The following is an 18,085-nucleotide window of genomic DNA, read 5'->3' as shown; positions in this document are numbered from 1 at the left end:
CAATCTCCTTTAGATATACCAGAACTATGGAATAGGATCAGTGGTGTATTTTGGTTTTGTGCTGCCCTAGGCAAGACTAAAATTGGGCGCCCCCATCTAAATTTGTCCCACCCCTTCCTGTTTAAGATACACCCCTTCATTTGTTATTATTGAAGCCCTCAGTTCTGCTTGCAGGCATGCAGACTGGTGGACAGCCCCCTGACCCCATTTATTATTCACTGCCTCCCCATCCCCCCATGTATTAAATATACACTGACCCCCGATATATTATATATACACTGACCCCTATGTGCACTGATCCTCCCCATCACCCTATATTATATATATATATATACACACACACTGACCCCCATTGTATTATATATACTATGACCCCCAAATAATATATATACACTGACCTCCCATGTATGATATGGGGCTTTTTGGGGGCGCCAGACAGATTTGACTCCCGACCCAGTCCACCCTTATAAGACCCAGGAGCATTTTTTGGTGACGCCCCTCCTGGAAAGTGCCACCCTAGGCCTGGGCCTTGTTGGCCTAGGCCAAGATACAGCATTGAATAGGATGACCCACCTGAACAATCCATTAAATTTGCATCAAATCAGACAAACTACGTAGCTGATGGGAGATCTAAAGGAGATTGTACAGATTGTATTGGAAGTGGGCAAAAAGTAGTATTTGTAATGAGGGAGGTGTGGTTCAGAGTGGTGAACACACCCTATCACATCCCCTTTTGTGATGCAAGAGGGAAGTGAAGGCTTCTGGGAGATGATCTACAGGAAGTGACAGAATCTGAAAATCATTTTAAAATTTCAAAATAAACTGACATTTTAAACTTCCTGTAGATAGGGAAAGTGAGAGAACAGCACTTTGGGATGACCGAGCTAGAAATGGCACTGGAAAACACTATTATGAAAAGTGAAATTCTGCCCGAAAAAGGCGAACTTCTCCTTTAACCACTTCACGCAAACCGTGGTTGTACCGGAGTGATGCCCGGTACCGTCTATTAGAGCCGGCAGCAGGCTTTCTGATAACATAGGCGGATCAGCAGCCACTCGGCTGTTATCCCAGGGAGCAGGAGGGGACGTTTCCCATCCCCCCTTCTGCCGCTCTGCCCGAGTCTCCCATCCCACCAGGAGACCTGAGCGACCAGCTGGGTGGTCAGAGACCCAAACTAAGCCGGATTCGATCTGGACTCCAATGAAGTAACCTGGAAGCGCTGTCACTTCCCGTTTACTTGGCTGCCAATGGTGCCCATTTTAAAAAATTGACAGTATTCAAAAAAACACAGAACCCAGATCCCTCCATAAAGAGTACCTGTCACCGCCTATTACTGTCACAAGGGGATGTTTACATTCCTTGTGACAGCAATAAAAGTGACCAGATTTTATTTTTTTAACAGGAACAGTGAAAAAAATAAAATCGAGGTGAAAAAAAAGTTTTTTTAAAGCACCCCTGTCCCCGTTTGCTCTCGCACGAAAGAAAGCGCACACGTAAGTCGCGCCCGCAAATGTACACAATGTTCAAATCACACATGTCAGGCATCGCCGAGAGTAATAATTATAGCAAAAGACCTCCTCTGTAACTTTAAACTGGTAACTGTTAAAAAGGTTCAAGCGTCGCCTATTGATATTTTTAAATACCATAGTTTCGCCATTGCATGAGTGTGCGCAATTTTATACTGTAACATATTAGGTATTTACTCAGCATGACATCTTTCACAATATACCAAAAAGTTGGGCTAACTGAACTGCATTTTTCCCAAAAAATTGCGTTTGAAAGACTGCTGCAGATACCGTGTGACATAAAATATCCCCACGACCGTAATTTTTTTTCTCCAGAGTCTTTGCTAAAAGAAAAAAAAAAATAAATAAAATTATATATATATTTCTTTTTATATATAAAAATAAATGTTTGGGGGTTCAACGTCATTTTCTACCAAAAAAATACGGATTTTAACTTGTAAACAACATGTGTCAGTAACAGGCTTGGTCCTTAAAGCGGTAGTATCCCACTTTTTTTCACTTTTAAACTACAGGTAAGCCTATAATAAGGCTTACCTGTAGGTACAATTAATATCTCCTAAACCTGCACGGTTTAGGAGATATTACCACTGCATGAAGCCGCTGACGAGTGCGGCGCATGCGCTCTGAAGGTCCGGGGGGACCTTAAGAGTTCCTTGCCGGGGAATCACTCCCGCGCGCCGCCGAACCCGGAAGAGACGCCGAGGGATCAGGTCAGCTCCCACAGCGGTGTCCGGGGGTCCGTGTCGGGGCTTCGTTCTAAGGTAAGTGTTTCATAATGAGCTAGTATGCGATGCATACTAGCTCATTATGCCTTTGTCTTGCTAGTTTTTTTTTTTTTTTCTTGGATGAGTTTACTACCGCTTTAAGTGGTTGAATAGATAAACATTTCAATAGACAACAGAACATTTTACATTTTGGCATACAATTGGAGATGGTCACACCAACTATATTAAGACTAGCTTGCTAAAAGATACATGAAGCATACAATTTTGTACATATTTTCTGTCACAGAATGGTATATATTGCAGTTTACAGGTCTGTAGATGTGGTGGTTGGATTAGTTTTATTTTTTTCCAGGCTGTTTCCTTTTATATTCACTTAGGCTGGTGTTCTGCCAAAAATTCCAACTCGCCAAAATCTCCAACCACGTCACTTCCGGTGACTCTACAGCAGGAATAATTGGAGATTTCAGTTTGCAGTGTATACATTCCGGTACATGCTATAAACGAGTGGACATTTTTAGTCCACCTGCTAGTAACCCAACAACATGGCCGCCTCCAAGGCGGCAACAACTAGCGGGTGGACTAACTAACAATATAGTGTGTAACGGAGTTTGTAGGCAGCTGGTTTTCTGTGAAAACACCACTTCCCCCGAAGAGAAGACCATTGCAGGGGAGGGATTCCCTTGTCAACCCTGTTTTGAAAGAAATTCATACTGTCTATGAGCTGCCTTAGTATTAACCATTTTTGTCCCCGAGTGGCTAAGCTTTCAACCCAATATGTGTGTGTGCCATGGTTACCTACCAGGCTAGACTTCAAACAGGTCTACCTTTGATCATCTCCATTACATAGGGGGGATTAGTAGTTTACATAAGACGGATAAGATTGTTTTGCTTTCTGTCTAGCTCACAGGAAGTGACAAGGACACTGCATTTCTAGCTAGATCAGGTATTTATTTTTCTGCAATTTCTTAAAGTGTACATAGCTTGAAAAATGAACACTAAACCCAGCCACCACATATCTATTGAATTGTAGATTGCAATATATTTTTGTTCTGAAGTTCAAAGTGTATAAAATAACCATTTGTTTGTTTTGCATAGGAGTAGGGAAAGGCTAATGTGTAACATGTGTATGTTGCACCATTCTGTCCAGTTTATCCAAGATCAGCTCAAATTGGGTTTAAGTCTGAAAATGGCTCTAACCATTCTATGATTTGAAGCCAAGCCTATAGTCTATTTTTCTTCTAATACAGTGCTGGAGGTAGGTTTTGGGTCATTACTTTGCTGTATGATGAACCTGTTTACCTAGGCATAGAACTAGAGGTATTGAATGGCAACTGCTATTAAATAAAGGTTTTTTTTTAGTTTTGGATGCCAGTAATGAACGCTGAATCCAACAAAAAGACTCATAGCAGCATGCTTCCTCCTTTACCTTTGACAGTTGGTGTCATACTGAGGAACCATCCCTTATTCTACCTCAACAGCATAACAAAAATCCCATGCTGTGTATCACAATTTCAATTAATTGGTCCATAAAGACCATCCTTCGTTGTTGGTGGTCTTAGCGGTCTCACGGTAGGATGTTCCCTCATTTTTCTCTTTCCCCTATTGCCGTAGGTTTTTCTGTTCTTTCTTCTTGAGGTTCCCCCAACCTGCTGACAGTGCCAGATACCTGTCCCACTGAGCCCCTGCGCCATTTTTCTTTGTCTCTTCTTCTTACCACAAACTAACCAGGGACATTTCCTGCAAATTATAGGCTTACCTATAGGTACAAGTTACAGAGGAAGCGTTACTTCCTCTTTAACTGAACAAGGAGAAGCTAGAAGCTGAAGGTTACCATGCACATTATTGTAATAAGGAGATATTATGTAACTAAAAAAACCCATACAAAATTTACCAGATACAATTATAGTCCATTCACACTGCCACGACTTGTCAGGCGACTTGTGTGCCCTCAAGTCGCCCCAAGTCGCTTGACATAAAAGCAATGTAAATCAATGAGAGCCGTCTTAATTGGCACTACTGAAGTCGCTCCGACTTAAGAAAAGGGTCCTGTACTACTTTGAGGCGACTTGTATCAGACTTGTCCCAATAGACTTCAATGGGAGTCGCCTCCAAGTCGGATCCTTATCTTATTTGAAGGGACTTGTTATCAGACTTTCCAGGAAGAAGAAAGATTAGCCAGGCATTCCCCACATTGCAGCCATGCCTACAGTTCCTATATACCATTATCTCTGCCTGGTCTGTGTGAGTGGCACTGGTGGACACAGATAAGTGGCACTGGTGGACACTGATATGTGGACTGAAACGTGGCACTGGTGGACACTGATATGTGGACTAAAACGTGGCACTGGTGGACACTGATATGTGGACTGAAACGTGGCACTGGTGGACAATGAAGAAATTAGTAAAAAAACAAAAGGGGAATTAGGTAACAACACATCATATTCTGATACAAAGTCGTCTATCATATAAGTAGCTTTAAATAATTCACAAGTCGCGCTGAAGTCACAGTAAATTTGCGGTAAAAAGTCGCCTTCCGACATGGGGCGACTTATGGTCGCAGCAGTGTGAATGCGGTCTTATAGTTAACCTTATTTAATTCCAAAGTTTTGACTATGCATACATCCTAATGTTAGCATGCTTCCCCACTGCCAGACACTCTTCATATCCTAATTCAACTATTGACTTTCTACAAGTGAACAATTACACAGGTCTAAAACATGAGATTGTAGGCCACACTTATTCCCATCCAACAAATCTTAACTCTATAATAAAAAAACATAACTCACAGTTTGCAAAGAAAAGGCTGTGGCACCTTTATTGGTTTAAATATGAGTGAAACATCATAAACATTCAATCTGAACCACTTTAAGAACCAGAATATTTTAACTTGCTCAGTTATAAGAACTCGAGCAACCAAAAATTAAATTAGCATAGAAAAATACAAGAGGTCCCCCTGGAATACCAGGGTGACCCAACCACACAAAGGTGCTCGCGACGAAACAGGGAGGGGGGGGGGTGGGGAAACTTCTTCTTGTCCTGCTCTTCGGATGCAAAAGGAAGCACTCCAGACCATTCAGCCCTTCTAAAGCCTTCCACCTGCTTCCTAGAAAGTTCCATGCCTTCCCATTGGCTAAACCTTGCTCCAGGTACAGCAGGTAGAGTAACCCATTATTTACCTGACAGAATTAGCCTGTTCCTAAGCCCATGTAACTAATTCTAGCCTCTTGCTAAACAGGTGGCCACAATCACACGCAAGTGTGCACTTAATGTGCCCCCTTTTCATTCTCGCATGCATACAAGCCTAGAAAACGGGTCTCTCAAGCACCAAAAGGTGAAATTGTGGAAGGCAACAGTTTTTTTTCCCCAAACCCCTATATACTGGGCTTTCCACTGGCACTCTGGCAGCAGATCGGGCTAATAGAAGAGCATGACAAAGGTGCTTGCTGCCAAGCCTGTGCAGTAATGAAGTAGATCTATAATAGGTACAACTTAACAAGAATCTTAGGTTTAGGAAAACACCTACATTGGAAGCTGTATATTTCACATTTCTGTAACAATAAAAATCAGTCGAACAGATTCTATGATATAAGCCTAGTGAGCAAATGATCATAGTGCAAAGCACACATTTATACAAGCTTTGCATTCCACAGATGGAGGCGTGAGTGCCTCCTGGGCTTAGATCCCAACTGTCCGCATCCTGAATATACAGTCCCTAGTTTGGACACAAACCAATTTGTTTCTTTCACTACACTTTTTAGGTTTGATATATAGCTTTGTATGAATGCATGCACTGTTTAAAACACTAAGTGTAAAGTCAATTCTGGAAGACCTTGCATATATACTGTACATACCTTCAGGGGTCTAGTGGAGGTTATGGTGGGCGGTCATAGTGGGGCTGATTTACTAAAACCGGAGTGCGCAAAATATGATGCAGCTGTGCAAAGTAGCCAAAATCAGCTTCTAACTTCAGCTTGTTCAATTAAAAAAAAAAAAAAAAAAAAAAAAGTGTCACTAAACCCACATCATAGAAAAAAAAAAAAACAAAAAAAACAAACCAACACACCCTATAAAATGCTGGTTGACATGCGATTCATACAAACTCACTGTGAGAATTGTTTTCTGCAGAAAAGCCTGGTTGATCCTGTTGCTCTCTATCTCCACCTTCTCTTCATGTCACTGGGGAGTCGCAGAACATGCCAAGTTTTCGGTGAATTTCTTATGCTCAGCATTTCCTCCCCATCACATCTGAGCAGCCCATGTGACTATAGTCACATATGTGGGCATATACACAATGGTAAATAACAGCCAACTCTGTCCCTCCTCCTCCAGACCCACTAACCGGCTAAAACACAATGGGGGCTGGATATTACATGTATATTGTAAAAGTGCCATCAGGGAAGAAAAAAATCCATTAATGGAATAACCTGGTCATTCAGTATATTCAGGTAGTCAGTTGACCTCATTCTTTGGGCACATGCAGTAATTATCTAATAGGATAGCTACTGCATGCTTAGTTTAGTTGCTTAGTTTGTTCCAGGTGGCAACTTTTTGGGTTTTGGCCAGGTAGTAGATCTAGATTACACACTTTTTATTATTATTCATACATTGGTGACGTTACCCATAGCAACCAGTCAAAATATTCTTTTAGAGTTTTAAGATACTGGGTGAAAGAACCTACTAGGGTCCACCTTACATTTATCCTAGCATTGTTCCTAAAACATGTAAAAAATAACTAAAAAAACAATGTGTTGGCTATATAACTGGACATTTGTTCTGTGCTTACACAGGAGATACAAGCAATAAGTGCCGGTTCACACTAACGTGGCACGACTTCGGGGGCGACCTGTGAAGTCGCGTGCACCGCGACTTCGGCACGACTTGCACGGACTTCATATAATGAATGACAATGCAAGTCGCTCAGAGGTCGCCCCGAAGTAGTACAGGAACTACTTTCCAAGTCGGAGCGACTTGAGTCGCTCCTATTGGAACGGTTCCCGTAGCAATGCATGGACCGCGACTTGTCAGTCTGACCAGTCGCGGTAGTGTGAATGGGCACTAAGACAAGGCTCAGACTGCCATCCCCATTAATTGTTCCCGTTAGAGATTTACAAATATAAAAATCGGTCGCCAAAAATGAAACGGCCCAAACAAGGGTTATTGGCACTTTGCCAATGGAAAAAAAAAAAAAGTGCTGATAATAAAATTCATATTCAGTTGAAATTTATAATTAAAAAGTATATATATATATACACACACACATACACACACACACACACACACATATATACATACATACACACACACACGCCACTTTATTAAATACATCTTGCCAGTAGGTTGGACCCCATTTTGCCTTCAGAACTGCCTTAATTCTCCATGTCATAGATTCAACAAGGTGTTGAAAACATTCTTCAGAGATTTTGGTCCATATTGACATGATAGCACCATGCAGTTCCTGCATATGTTGGTTGCACATCTATAATGGGAATCTCCCATTCCACAATATCCCAAACATGCTCTATTGTACTAGGATTTGGTAACTGTGGAGGCCACTCGAGTACAGCAAACTCCCTGTCATGTTCAAGAAAGCAGTAGTGAGATGATTAGAGCTTTGTGACATGGTGCATTATCCTGCTGGAAGGAGCCATCAGAAGATGGGTACACTGTAGCTATAAAAGGATGGACATGGTCAGCAACCAATACTCCGGTAGGCCGTTGCGTTTAAACGAAGCTCAATTGGTACTAAGGGGCCCAAAGTGTGCCAAGAAAATATCCCTCACACCATTACACCACCAATACCAGCCTGAACTGTTGATACAAGGCAGGATGGATCCATGCTTTCATGATGTTTATGCCAAATTCTGACCCTACCATCTGAAATCGAGACTCATCAGACTAGGCAACATTTTTCCAATCTTCTATCAGCCAATTTTAGTGAGCCTGTGTGAAATGTAGCCTCAGGTTCTGGTTCTTAGCTGACAGGAGTGGTACCTGGTGCGGTCTTCTGCTGCTGTAGCCCATCTGCTTCAATGTGTTGTGTATTCATAGATGGTATTCTGCATACCTTGGTTGTAGCGAGTGGTTATTTGAGTTACTGTTGGCTTTCGATCATCTCAAACCAGTCTGCCCATTCTCCTCTGACCTCAATAAGGCATTTTCCTCCACATATCTGCCACTCACTGGATATTTTCTCTTTTTCAGGCCATTCTCTGAAAACCCTGATGGTGAAAATCCCAGCAGATCAGCAGGTTTTGAAATACTCAGACCAACCCGTCTGGCACCAAACATGCCACGTTCAAAGTCAATTAAATCCCCTGTTTTCCCCATTCTGATGCTCAGTTTGAACTTTAGCAAGTTGTCTTCTCCACGTCTAGATGCCTAAATGCATTGAGTTTCTGATTAGCAATTTAGGTTACCAAGCAATTGAACAGGTATACCTAAATAAAGTGGCCAGTGAGTGTGAGTATATCATAAAATATATTTTTGGTTTTTATTTTTATTTTAAAACTGTCCATTTTGGTTTTCGGCTAAGTGCATCCTGAATTTTTTGGATTTAGTCCAGAATTTTTCATTTTGGTACACCATAAGTTCCTATCCTCAACCAGGGCCTGTGGGTCTTTTTTACAAATGTGGGCCTGGATAGATGAAGATCCTGGGCCGGGCCGGGCCCGGACAGATGAAGATGAATGGCTGAATGTATAAATATTTACTGATAGTAGCTTTGCATACCAATATCTCTTACCCATGCTTTGAAAGCATGTTGCAGGAACTTTTAATATTGAAAGCAAAAATCACAAATCCATTTTATTCCATGCAACATTATACATTCCTCTACCATAAAAGTGCATGAAAAACATTGAAAGAAAATGGTGACAGTTGATACGTGGCTCTAAATCCACAACAGTCACAAGCAGGGCCGGGACAAGGGGTGGGAGGGTCGGTTGCCCTGGGCGCAATAGTTTACTGGGTGTAGGACCCTCTAAGCTTGCACATCATAAATGGGGGAGGGGGCACAGTTTGGCATCTTTGCCCAGGGCACTGGATGACCTTGTCCCGGCACTGATCACAAGGCAGGAAAAAAGGATACCTGCAAAGATTTTACAAATATTTCATTTTCAAGTCTCATGCAAATATGTCAAAATACCTTTTCACAATACCTTTTATTGTTGAAAGTTACTTCAATGCTGCAATTATTGAATGCAAGCACTTTAATTTGTTTTCTATATTCCATTCGTGGAAATCCAGGCTCTGGCAGTATGTGTAAACACAGGTAAAATCTCAGTGTATTTATTGTGTGTGTGTGTGTTAAGTGAATCTCTAAAGATGCTCCCACACAATAACAGTGCAAGAGAGGCATTCTGTACCTCGCTTATCCTTCAGGCAGGGTTCTCTGTTGACACAAGGAAATCCATGATAATGCTTTGTCTCTTATGCCTAAATGTTGCTTTTAACCCCTGTCAAGGGTTATCAAATAGAAACTAAAATGATATATTTACACTGTACAGGACATCAGGAGATTATTGGTCTCCATAATTTGGGTTGTGGTTCCTTTAAGAGGAATGGTAACATGCATTTTCAAAGTACTCAAGGGCAGTGGTCCTCAACCCTGGCCTACAGGGCCCACTAATGCCTCGTACACACGTGCAGATCGTCGGCCGACCGATCGGCCGTCTTTTGTCCCCGGGCTGTCGGTGTCTGTTGAAAAGTGCAAAAGACTGCACAAGAATTTTGTCCGCCAACTACAGCCGACTGCAGAAGTGATGTCATGTGATGGTTAACTTTCCGTGTGTTTTTTCTTTTCTGAGCATGCCCAGTCTTGCAAATCTGCTGTCTGTCGGCCGAATTCTGTATTGACTGGCGAACAATCGGCCGCTCTGGTGTCGGCATACAAAAATTTTAATGCCTGCACGACAGATTCTTTTCGGCCGAAAGTGCGCTGTCGGCTGTCGGAAGCATCATACTAACAAGCCGAAAATCGGCCGATCGGTCGTTGGCCGAATCTTTTCGGCCGACAATCTGCAGGTGTGTACGAGGCATAACAGGCCAGGTTTGCAAGACAACTGGAAATACATCCCAGGTGATATCATTTGCTGCTCAGTGATTGCAGTACTCTAGACTGCATCTACCCAAGGTAATACTTAAAACCTGGCCTGTTAGTGGGCCCTGTAGGCAAGGGTTGAGGACCACTGCTCAAGGGTACTCACCCATGCAGGGGGAGGGGGCTGGGTTCCGGGTGGTCCAGTTAGAGAGGAGAGAATTTAAACCTCTCTCAAAATTAATCATCTGGGACCTGGAATTCAGAGTCTTAGAGAGACTGAGCGGTAAAGAGCCTCCAACCATGATTACGGGGGACTGTGGTCATGAAAGGGTTAACCTGCCTTTAGGAGAGGCCTGAAAGGGAGCAGGAAACCGCAGAATCCTGAAACAGGAGGGGGGACTTCAAAACCCTGCTAAAGTGACTATAAAGTCAAATCTTAATCCAACCCTGCATTAAAAAAGGTAAAATAATCTCTCTCTTGATCCAGTGCTGTACCCATCTGCAGCAGCAATGGTCTCTTCTCTGTCATTGGCTACTGCTGCTGTCAGTCAAATCCTGAGGAGCAAAGAATAGGAGGGGCGGGGCCAAGTCATGCTGCGTGTGTCTATGGACAAACACAGCTTGGCTCGGAAGGTCACCCACACATAGCTGCTTGCTATGGTGGCACACAGGAGATAAAGAGCCGAAAGCGCCAGTGGGGAAGACCACAGAAGAGGCAATATATAGGGAATGAGTGTTACGGGTGGTGAGCTGTAGTTTTATTTGTATACCAGAAGCTATGTACTGTTTATTTTGCTTAGGCTGATGAGAAGCAATGAAAATAAAGACAGTTTGGCTTTTAGGAAGTCGGCTGGCTGTTGAACCCAGGCTCCCCCATAGCACTATAATTTTAGTTTTTTGGCCTATCGTGGTATGAATTCCCCCCCCCCCCCCAAAAAAAAAAAAAGCTGATGAAAGCAGGTTGGTGGAAGGTGAGATCAGGTAACATGTGACCTTTTCTGTACACGTAGCTGTTGTTTTGGTAACTAAATTGTTCATACCTTACATCCGAGAACTCGTGACCCCAGAAAGTGTCCACAAGAACTGTTGCCCTTAAAGCTTTTCCATTTTATTTTCAGACAAAAACAGGAAACGGGGGAACCTGACTGGTTGCTTCCCTCAGACACATTAAGTGCTGGTTCACTTTAGTGCGATCACAGATCGCATGGAATTCGGAGCGCACTGCTCCTAAAATTACATGCGATCTCTGTGCAGTGCAAATTTCAGCCATACGGTTTGTATGGCTGAATTTGCACCGCAATCGCAGTAAAGACGCACATTACCCTTTTTTTAATCCGCAGCAGAATCGGATCGCATGGTGGTTCACACTAGTACGATCCGATTCTGTGCGAACTTGCAGATCGCACTGCGATATGCGATCTCAACTGGGGGTGTTAACTTTTAATTAATTGACACCCCCTGCGTATCGCATATGGCAGTGTGAACTGCCAGGGGTGCGGAAGCGATGCGGGAACACGCTGTATATTCACAGCGTTCCCGCATCGCACAAATGTGAACCAGGACTTATTCACAAGAGCAAGAGGCCACCAGACTACTTTTTATTTATTTTTAACTGGGATGGTAATATATAGGGCAAGAATCAAAAGATGTATGTATTCAAAATAAACAAAAAAGGCTATAAAAAATTTAGACACAGCTACCTGCTGGGCAAAAGCTAGGTGCCACCAAGGACATGTCTAGAACTGCTTAGGATATACTCAAATGAAATAAAGCCATTTCAGGATGGGATATGGTATACATAGGCCATGATTTGTATCCTTATATGTACAGTGCCTTGAAAAAGTATTCATACCCCTTGACATTTTCCACATTTTCTCATGTTACAACCAAAAAAACGTAAATTTATTTTATTGAGTTTTTTCGTGATAGACCAATACAAAGTGGCACATAATTTTGAAGTGGAAAGAAAATGATAAATGGTTTTCAAAATAAATATCTGAAAAGTGTGGTGTGCATTTTTATTCAGCGCCCTTTACTCCGATACCCCTAACTAAAATCTAGTGGAACCAACTGCCTTCAGAAGTTGCCTAATTAGTAAATAGAGTCCAGCTGTGTGAAATGTAATCTCAGTATAAATACAGCTGTTCTGTGAAGCCCTCAGGTTTGTTAAAGAACCTTAGCGAACAAACAATATCATGGAGGCCATGGAACACACCAGACAGGTCAGGGATAACTTTGTGAAGTAGTTTAAAAGCAGGGTTAGGTTATAAAAAATATTCCAAGCTTTGAATATCTCATGGGAGCACTGTTCAATCCATCTTCTGAAAATGGAAATAGTATGGCACAACTGCAAACCTACCAAGACATGGCCGCCCACCTAAACTGACAGGCCAGGCAAGGAGAGCATTAATCAGATAAGCAGTCAAGCCTCCCATGATAACTCTGGAGGAGCTGCAGAGATTCACAGCCCAGGTGGGAGAATCTGCCCACAGGACAACTATTAGTCATGCTCTCCACATATCTGGGCTTTATGGAAGAGCGTAAACGTGGTGGTGAAGAATGATGTGGGGATGCTTTTCTAGCAGGCACAGGGAAGCTGGTCAGAGTTGATTGGAAGATGGATGGAGCCAAATACAGGGCAATCTTAAGCCTCGTACACACGCAACGATTGTTGGCCGACCGATCGGCCGACTTTTGTCCAGTGTTGTTGTGTTGGTTGAAATGTGCTCTAGACTGCACACAAATTTTTTCGGCCAACAACAACTAACTTCAGAAGTGATGTCATGTGCTGGTTTACTTTCCGTGTGTTTTTTCTTCTCTGAGCATGCCCAGTCTTGCTCATCTGATTTTTGTCTGCCGAAATCTGTACTGACTGACGAATAATCGGCCGTTCTGTTGACGGCCAACAAAAATTTTATAGCATGCACACCAGATTTTTTTCGGCCGAAAAGTTGCAGTCGGTTGTTGGAAGCATCATACTAACAAGCCGACAATCGGCCGATCGGACGTTGGCCGAAAATTCACAGCCAACAATCGTTGCGTGTGTACGAGGCTTTAGAAGAAAACTGGTTAGAGTCTGCAAAAAGACTTGAGACTGGGGTGGAAGTTCACCATCCAGCAGGACAATGACCCTAAACATACAGCCAGAGCTACAATGGAATGGTTTCGATCAAAGCTTATTCATGTGTTAGAATGGCCCAGTCAAAGTCTAGGCTTAAATTCAATTAGGAATCTGTGGCAAGACTTGGAAATTGCTGTTTACAGATGCTCTACACCCAATCTGACAGAGCTTGAGCCGTTTTGAAAATAATGGGCAAAAATGTCACTCTCTAGATGTGCAAAGCTGGTAGAGGCATCCCCAAAAACACTTGCAGCTGTATTTGCAGCGAAAGGTGGTTCTACAAAGTATTGGGGGGCTGAATACAAATGGATGCCACACTTTTTCAGATATTTGTGTTCCATTTATCATTTTCCTTCCACTGCACAATTATGTGCCACGTTGTGTTGGTCTATCTCATAAAATCCCAATAAAATACATATACAGTTTTGGTTGTAACATGACAAAATGTCAAGGGGTATGAATACTTTTTCAAGGCACTGTATCTTATAATATAGGCTGCTCAGTCTAGCTGAAGAGTGATCATGGGAAACATACCTAAAATGCAGAGGAATAAGGGGAGTTCCTGGCAGTGACAGTTTTATACAGCATTAGTAGCAGGGCTGAATTTCCACCCATGTAATCTGTATACACAACCTTTAGTGTCCAAAGCAACACCTCTCTGCTAGGATCACATATTGTACACAATAGCTTCTGTTTTTTTGGCACTTATATAATATATATCTAGAATATTTTGATATGTATATAATATTTATAGTTCTATTTTTCGCAAAAATAAAATACATTTAATCACTAAATCTCCATATTCCTCCTCTTTTTTTGCTGCTGTCATCCCACTTCCTGTTAGAGGATGGCTACATATGTTCTCCATGGTCAATAATTAGGAATGTGACCACAAGTTCTTGCTCATTTGAAAAATGGAATATGAACTATGACATTTTTTAGTGTGCAATAGTTTCAAACGGAAGTGAAGGGGGGGGGGGGGGGGGGAAGGAGAGGTTTTGGAGCTCAGGAAGAATATTACAAGGAGATCGAAAAAAATAAAACAATAAAACAAATTTCTTGGAGAATAGATGAGGCCCCTTTCACATGGGTGCTCAGCAGGGAAATCTGTCTGCTGATCTCCGCTGAACAGGAGAATGGCTTGTCAGAGTGGACACAGACACAGCCCCGTCTTCTATGGGTGGTCAGATGTAAACGGACCGTCTGTCCGTTTACACCCAACAGCCATCTGATCCAGCAGACGGATGGGGAACAGATCTCCCAGCTGTCTTTTTTTGGCAGATAGGATCAGATGTTGGCGGATGTCAACAAACATGTCCGTTGACACCCGCCATACTCCATAGAGGGCAATGGATGGTCCAATCGGATCTGCCTAAGAAACTGACTGGAGGTCCCGATTGGCTCGCCCATGTGAAAGTGGCTTTACAGAGCCATTAAGCAGTAGATGTGCATGGATTATCTTTGGAAAATAAACCTAGTTTAATATCACTTTATTGATTTTTGTAACCTATAATAAAACTCTGTTTCAATACATTTTTATTTAAAAAAATAAAAAGTTTTCATAAAAATTATACAGAGGCAACTTCAAACCTATGGAAATACACATTAAGTGCCGGTTCACACTTGTGCGATTGCGAACGGATGCGATTGCTATGCGAATTTGCAGTGCGAGTTTACCTTGTGTTTTTTCGATAGTACCAGCGTGATTGTAAAGAAAATTTGATTGCGTTGATTATGTTAATTAAGCTCAGGAGGGGGTGGAGCTGAGGGGAAAAAAAAATCAAACAAAAAATAAGAATTCGCACATATCTGAACTGATAATGCGAGTCCAGACCGATTTACATTGATGTCTCTGGAGACTAAATTCGCAACGCTGTAAACTCGCACAAGACCCTTTTCATCATCGCATTATATTCGCATCTGAATCGCAACGCATAGATGTGAACGACCGTCGCGTATACAATGTATTTTGGGAATACATGCAAATCTAGACTTTTCATAACGCATCGCATTCGCAGTAAAATCGCACAAGTGTGAACCGGCACTGAAGCACAGTATGCATTGACAAAATCCAGGTGCAAACACATAGAAGTATCACGCGTGGTGTGAGTGTGCACCCCCTCCCCCAGCAATCCATAGATGGAAAGTATAGTAATTGGGAACGGGACACATTCCAACTCAAATCACGCTGGAGGTGCCCTAACAGCCCACATAGTACACCTGTGAAGAAGAAGAAGAATTGGGGAACCCCAATCAGGGGACCACCCTTTGACCCCAAATTAGTTTTCTCTAAAGAGCAGTTTAATGAACAGGCGGCAAAGCCGATTTTATTTTTCCAATTACACTGGAAGCAAACAAGAGCAAAACAGAAGTTTCATCTGGGCCACAATATTTTGACAAAACAATCCGTCTTCATTTATCTGCCCTTATCCTGCTGAAAGCTGTAATAGAGGCACCTGATATGAACACCCATGTGCCCAACAAAGATCAAAGAGCTGACCTTGGGGGTTCCTACAAAACATTGCATGAAACTAGTCCTAGTTCTCCTTACTGTACAGGATACATCCTGGCTTTCCTGGGATCAAATCTAAACAATGTCAGATATATCCACGCACATGTGACTAGGACGTAACCAGAGAGAGGGGCAATTAATATTCATACAACTCTTGTCCTGAATGTCAAAACATCATTACAGGTCCCAAAATGAACACCTGCCATGATATTAAAGATTAAATGGAATTCAGCAGCCTATCCTTAGTGTGCAGATTGACAGACCTTATGTTTGGTCACCAGGACAACACATTTTTTGTTTTTCTGTTTATCCCCTTCTGTTCTATTCAGTTGCACTCTTTCCAACCCAACCAGGATTCACACAAACCTGAATCCAACAAGCTTGGAGGGGGAGGGGGTGCAAAACACCTCTAGTAAATCAGCCTGGGAATCAATTTTCTCCTCCCGTCACTCTGTGATGAAGCCACAATATTCAGGAACATGGATCTGCACTCCTTCCTATAAATAATCGGAAGCCATGACATCTGGTCTATCTCGCCATCATACACAACACAGGGTTTTAAATGGCTGCTTTGGGTTTAGATTCAAAGTAGCAAAAGAATGGTCTCTTTAATAAAGATCATGTCCACAAACAGAAACCTCATAGAGGGTTGACACTTGCCAGGGCTATAAAATGTTTAGAGGGGGTGGGGGAGGGGTGTCACTAATAAACAAATGAATGACCCCCCTAGCCACAGTGTGTACGTAAACATGACCCTGTTACAGTAGACAGAATACGAATACCAACTGTTTGAAAAATGTCAGAAATGCAACAAATAAAAAAATAAAAATAAAATTATAATAAAAAAAAAATAAAAAAAACAAAACAAAACACCTAAAATGAATACAATGATACAAATATGTTGCGCACAACACACAAATGTGGTCCTATAGGTGAAGTATGACGAGTGTGGAGTCATTTTAATGGCACAAATTATTCATGCTTGAACCGACAGCAGATGCAGCGTACACGGCAGTGTGAATAACACTGGAGATTATGTAATGTTCCGCCAGCGCACACAAATTTTTACCCTCTTCCAATAAAATACGCCCCACTTCAGATCGGGAGACTTTCAGGAACATAGTAAATATCTATTTTCTGGCCAGCGGAGAACAAAGGGGGAGGGCTCTGCATTTTTTTTTTCCCAGGCCTTTACCCCACCCTATGAATACAGAAAAGACTGAAGGATGTATTACAGTGAAAATATAGGGGGGGGGGGGGGTATGATAACAGAACTCCTATACGCCTTTAAATGCACTGCAGACAGAGGAACCATAAAACAGCAGAATTCTCAGCACTAGATTTATTTACCCACAAATCTCAGTGCCCTTGCTAGGGTACCTTTAACAAATAAAATCATACATCAGCTTTAGATTTATTATCCACAACTTATAGGGATATAAATGGCACTATATAAACATCCAGTGAATCCTGATAATAAATACACTGTCCCTCCCCCACCCCCACTTCCTCCAAGCCAGGAATTACAGAAATACAACAAAAATAAAGGTTTTTTTTTTTTTTTTTTTCAGATCACATTAAATATTATTGTTAACGATCAGTGATGTTAGTAAATAGATACATTTGTTCTATTGTCGGCTTTTAGTCCAGCCAGTCCAGTGCTATGCTTAGAAAACAAGCAGAAAGAGGGGGGGGGTGATGTTTCCCCCTTCATTTCACCCTTATAAATCCAGTGGAGCCCCCCAATATTGGTATGGGTGTGTAGCCAAGAGCCCCCTGTATCTGCTCCTGGGGGTGTCATGGGTGGGGGATGTTGTGGGGGGCAGGATGACGAGAGATTGCTGGGAGCTGGGCTTACCTGCTGTGCCTGTGTCTAGCTGCTCTGCTTCTCTCCTTCCCCCTTCAGTCTGTGAGCTGTCTCTACTCCCTTCTACACTCATTGAATCCGACTGCCAAACCCCAGTGTGATGTCATCCTTGTGAAACTTAAAGAGACAACACCCCTTTTGTAGAACAGATGACACTGATAGCAAGCAGGATCCTGTCTGAGCACAGATCTCAGTGTCCAGGGCTGACTGTGACTGTGAAACTACAACCAGACAGGAAAGAAGAAAGAAACGCTGAAAAGGTGGCATTGCAAAGCAGAGGACCAGCTCCAGGATGC

The 18,085-nt window shown here is 42.3% G+C and overlaps 1 protein-coding gene across 1 annotated transcript in view; it reads right to left on the bottom strand.

Annotated features, from left to right (window-relative positions):
* The window catches only part of CSNK1E (casein kinase 1 epsilon), an 89,559-nt gene extending 71,684 nt beyond the window's left edge, over positions 1 to 17,875 (bottom strand). The window contains exon 1 of the mRNA XM_082265854.1: positions 17,781 to 17,875. The gene's annotated coding sequence lies outside the window, so the exon portion shown is untranslated. The remainder of the gene's footprint in view (positions 1 to 17,780) is intronic.
* Between the last annotated feature and the right edge of the window lie 210 nt (positions 17,876 to 18,085).

Source organism: Pelophylax lessonae, assembly GCF_965119305.1.
Source record: "Pelophylax lessonae genome assembly, chromosome: 8".
NCBI classification, from domain to species: Eukaryota; Metazoa; Chordata; class Amphibia; order Anura; family Ranidae; genus Pelophylax; species Pelophylax lessonae.
This window is presented reverse-complemented; position numbering and strand designations above follow the sequence as displayed.